At 28.8% G+C, this 5826-nt stretch overlaps 1 long non-coding RNA gene across 1 annotated transcript; it reads right to left on the reverse strand.

Annotated features, from left to right (window-relative positions):
• Nucleotides 1-366: 366 nt before the first annotated feature.
• Nucleotides 367-2448, reverse strand: LOC111241935. Its single transcript, XR_002668367.1, has 3 exons — nt 2102-2448; nt 726-1098; nt 367-647 (listed from the first exon to the last, which is right to left on the reverse strand). It is a non-coding gene; the product is annotated as an uncharacterized LOC111241935 (long non-coding RNA).
• Nucleotides 2449-5826: the final 3378 nt, after the last annotated feature.

A 5826-nucleotide genomic window follows, 5' to 3' on the forward strand; every position in this document is an offset into this window, starting at 1 on the left:
ATGGAATTCTTATGTATTTTGTGATGTTAATGATATATGNTTTTCCAATTCATGTTAGTATTTGATTTCTATGCTTAATGCTTGTTGTGGCTTGATCACCCATGGCATGAATTTTGGTTCTTTATGTATTGAGAAATATGATTGAACCTAGAATTGAAATTGAATACTTATTGGATGGAATTGAGATGTTTGTGAATGCATGAGAATGAAATTGATGAATTCTAGTCTTGACAAATTGTAAATACATTATGTTAAATTCCTTGCACACCAATTGTTTGATAAAATACCAAAAAAAGTTTCTTGTGTTGTTTTTGTGCACTTTGATGTCTAATTGAGTAATAAAAGGAAGAATTGTCGTGTGTTGCATAAGTCCCTTGGGAGAGAACGATATTTATCACTTGCTACGCTGCGACTGGTGCACTTGTCGTTGGTTTTGCAGCCAATACCTACCGGGAGGTGGAAAGTATTTGTCTCTAGGTGTCACCTTTCCGCAAGTGAAACGATCAATCCATGATCAGCATACTCATAGGATAGGTTGACTAAGGAAGTCAACCCCGACATGGATATAAAAGGCTCAATAGCCTCGTTATACATTCCAAAATTTTTAATTTTTTACCATGGGTCCTCACTTGAATCTCCCCTCGATCCTACATAAAAACACATAATTATATAACAAAAATAAATAACCAATTAATCAACAATTAACATTTAATTTGATTACCAACCTAGCCTTGCCATATGGCAAATGAAACATGTTGGGAATAATGTGTAAGCAAGGAGGTGTCACATGGACCTCCTGGAAATCCATCATCTTTAACTTCATCTCCATCTTCATCTTCATCTTCATCTTCTTCCTCTCTATAGTCATCCTACTCTTGAACATCCTCATGCTGAACATAGTCCTCCTCACAATGTCCCTACTATATAAACTCCTCCTGGTCCTCATAATCATGCTCATCAATGTCGTCCGTGCGATATTCCTCTACGCGTCTTCTACGAGCAGATACTGTAGGTTGTCTCCTTTCATCATGTGATGAAGATGATGGTTGACCACGAGACGATGAAATCTCACCATGGTAAGATGATGTGCCTCTAGTTCTAACCATTTATATTAACCAATTATACAATAAGAAATAAAAAAATTCTATTAACAAATATTGAAACAAATAATAAGAAATAAAAAAATTTAAAATTAATAATAATATATTAAAAAAATAGATAAAATAACAAAAGTATTACTCATTATAATACTTAAATAAATACAACTAAAAAAATATAATATGTAAAAAAATAAAATTTACAGATAGGGATAATAATAATTATTTAATTAATAAATTATTTAATAAAATTTCTAAATTCATAAACAAAAATAAATAAATTAATTAAAATAATATAAAATTAACTAAAATTACCTAAAATTTCTAAATTTTTTAAAATAATATAAAAATTTAACTAAAATTTCTAAATAAAATAATATTTAACAAACAAATAAACCAATTGCGAAAATATAGTTTATGGATAATAAAAATTATTTAATTCAATAAATTAATTAATACTTAATCTAAATTCATAAATAAAAATAAAAACATTGAATAAAATTACATTAATAATAAACAATATATAAAATTTTGTAAATTTAAAAAACAACAATTTGAACAAAATTTAACAAACAAAAAAGAATTTAAAAATTTAATCCGAAAACAATAATTAAACATAAAAAATAAACCCAACAGAAACCAATCGCAACTCGAACTGTGTTTCCCTTCAGCCGCATTGCGACATGGGGACAACCAAGATGCACCCCCCGAAAACCAACCGCAAATCCACCAAGATGCCACAAATCTGCCCTTCGTAGTGCGGCAGACATTAACCGCAATACCATTTGCAGTTAACCCTGCATCTCCCGGCCCAGTTCCCATACACAGTACATACAACCAGTTTTCATACACATACACAGTTGATACACAGTTCATAAGGAAAAAAGTCCGAGCAGCACGGATCAAGCAACAAAAGTACTAACTTATATTCATGATTCTCACACCCACAACACCAACAAGATCTAGGGAAAATGACTAACCTGGATGCCAGAAAAACGACTAACCTGGATGCCAGAAAAACTTGATATACAATCTCTGAGAAGAAGATCTACTACCCAACTATGCTAACAACACACTCCACAAACGAACGCCAACAGAGAGAGAGAGGAGGAAAAGCAGCTACACTTTCAAAAATGGTAAAAAATAGGGAGAAGGGGAGGAGAGGAAGATGGGCAAAGGGAGAAAGAAGAAAGGGTGTAGGGTTTGTTTTGCTGTGAGATGCGGCAGAGTAATTTTACTTTTTAAAAAATCAATTAATAGATTGACAGAAATAAATTTATAAATGCTAGGGGTACAGATGGTATTAAAGTAAAATTGGAAGGTGCAGGACGAAGTAAAAGAGGTGCAGGAAGAATGGCTCTTTCTTGTATTACTATTTTATAATTTTTTTATTATGTGAAATTTGTTTGAACATCAATTTAAATGTTTAAAAAATAATATTTTGATACCAAATTATTTTAGAAAAATATTGACTTATAATAAAATAACTCAATGCAAATTTTAATATTGAATTATATCTTACTTTTAAAATAATTTTTTAAATATCAATTTCCACCATTTTACTTTTAACTTAAATATTCTTAACTCTATTTTGTTTTTTATCTTTTTTTTCATTCTCCTTTCTAATTTTGCAATATTAAAAAAAAATAATGAAAGTGTCTATGCGGTGAAAAGCAATCAATTTCTCTTTAAATCACACCTTTCAATGAAAATTCCGACATCGAAATTAATATGATTGGCACTTCTCTCAATTACATTCACTTGGAATTAATTTTATGAAATTCAATTCTACCTAACTTTACACCGATCAAGTCCTTTTATCGATGCAACTTTAAGAAGTCTCTCTTTATATTTAATTTATTATTTGAATATGATATTTTATATTATGTTTTTCATTCAAGTTTTTTAAAACAGAAAAGACTCAATTTCATATATTGGTGCACCTTATCTTGGTTTCCTCTCCATTCTGGTTCTGTCAAAATTTGGACAGTTTTATCTTAATGGAATAAGTTGACAATTAATAATAATTTTTCCAATTAAAATTAAATAAAACATAAGAATGTGTTGCCTTGTAAACTACTCTGTACCACTATTTCAGCATTGCCAAAATTAAATAAAATAGTATCTAAGTAAAATAACAATAAAATTTGTTTATTTATTTTTTTTATTTCAATCTATGTTTTATGTTATATAAAGTCTCACAAATTATAATGTTCAAAAATGTGCATTATTATTTAAATACTTTTTTAATTCTGATACCTTTATCAGAGCTATACAATTAATATCATAGGATTATCATTATTTAATCCTCTATCATTTCTCCAACAATGGTTCATTGGTGCTGCTGAAGACCAAATGATTTCTACAGCTTCTAGAATTCATATAACCAAGTCTATGTACAAGTACAAGAATAGTAAAGTGTGATCACACTTTTTATAATTGGAATATCTTACAATTTACTTTGACTTTCAAACTTTTGAAAAGGTTACACAACTCAAGGCAAAACTTAAAAGTGCAAAAAAAAACATGTTTTTGAGTAATCATTTCCTATTTATAAAAGTGCAAATATTGCATTCACTTTGATTGATGCATATTTCAGGTATACTTACAGACTAATGGTAAAAGTTTTACTACCTTTTATAGTTTTTTTTTTTTTTTTTTAATTTTGGGATCAATTATAAACTTAACTATCCATACACTTATAACAAAAATGTGTTAGGTGAGAGAAAACATACATGAGGTAAAAATTCTTAAGGCAGAAATTTTAATGGATAATGCTTTTATGTCTCTCAAATTTTGGAGACAAGTTATTATTCTTCATATAATAAGCTTCATAACAAAAATAAATTTCAATTCAGGTGCAGAAGATATTATATAATTTCTATAACCCTTATATATAATCATTCGTGTGCTGTCTAAGTGGTACCAATACATTTAATATAAAGTGTTATTGTAACATTATAACACCCCAAAAATAAAAGAGTCATCAGATATCTAATATAATAAAACAGTTATTAAACTTTACAATAATCCAAATATAACTATAAATTTTAAATTTTATATACAATCAATCTAAACATTTAAATAAATACATATCATTTTAAATACATTTAAAAATAAATACATTTAACATAAGGTGTTATAAAAAAAGTAGTGATGTAAAATTTATAGTGTAACTATATTATGTAACATATCTAATAGTATTTAATATTGATATGAATTTATCACAATTTAATAACAAGAAATTCACTCAAAAAATATACAATATATTATTACAATTATCTTAAACTCTATTACCGTTTATCCTCTTATAACTATAGCACCAAAATATATATATATATATATATATATACACTAAGAGTTATTACAACGAAATCAAAGATGTAATAGGGTTTTATAAAAAAACTATCATATACATAAAACTGCTCATACTAATACTATTAAATGTGATTACACCTTTGTCATTCTGATCAACAAAAATATCTTTCTCTACTCATACCATTAAGGTGTTCAGTATAAAAGAAAAAACATATACACAATTTTAATAAACCAATCCTAAGTTATATAATCATTCAACCTAGACTTGACCATTTAGATACATATATTAATGTCAAGTTCTAGGAGTTTTGCATTTGTGTATAAGAGAACAACTTGTCTACTCAAACTACCACACACAAGGTTAGTTTGTCAAATATCTATGACCAAGGAAAAACCCATAGATTATGACCTCTTGCCACTCTTCATAACATACTCCACCCTTCTCTACTTGAAATTTAGTGGTTATTAGAATGTCAGAATAACCCTTAATACGTAATCCTTACATCAATACTTACACTAAATAGAACCATTACAAGAACTTCTCCTTCTCACATCACATTCCAAAGATATTCACAGTCATGTTTACAATCCATGAAACATCCACAATTCTAAATAAACATGTATTGCATTCATATAAACCACTCCAAACCAATCAGGAATAAGAAAAACACAGAAAACACGTACTAGCTTCGTAATAGGGCACGCTCAATGTCAGGTTTGACACTCAGGGCCTAAGCTCTCGCATTTTCTCTCGCTCGATATTAACTCCTTGATAGGTATACCAAATCGTTCAAATAATATAAAATGGTAAGAGCAAGTATCATTTTCTTAGAGATTCGTGTAAAACCAAATAATCATACAATTAATAACTCATTTAGACTAAAGAATAGTTCAAGAATTTAATATTATGTGCAAATAGATAAATTGATAAAGATTAAAGGTTAGACTTTGGAAGTTAAAGACATTTAGGAATGGAAAAAGGTTAGAAATGGTATGGATTAACATTGTTAGGGTTAAATTTCACCAACTTCATTCTCATGCATACACAGACTTGTTTCTTCTCCATTAAGATATTAATGTCAACCCACAAGAATACTCAAATCCTAATCCCTTAGATGAATGAGCCTAGACTTCCTTGTTAAGACTCAATCCCTTGAACAATTAACAAACAAACCCGCTTTAAGATTTAGGGTTTAAGACAACTAATAGGCCAAGCTCCATCCCTAGATACAAGCTCCATTAGGTATCTTATTCCAAGTCTATATTTCAAAAGGTACTTCTCAATGCCTAATGAACCATATATCAAGTTATGAATGTTGCCATTACAGCAAGTGTTACGATCGAAAACAAGAAAACTAACATTTAATGGAAGACACACACACACACACACACACACACACACACACACACA

Source organism: Vigna radiata, chromosome 7, assembly GCF_000741045.1.
Source record: "Vigna radiata var. radiata cultivar VC1973A chromosome 7, Vradiata_ver6, whole genome shotgun sequence".
Lineage (NCBI taxonomy): Eukaryota > Viridiplantae > Streptophyta > Magnoliopsida > Fabales > Fabaceae > Vigna > Vigna radiata.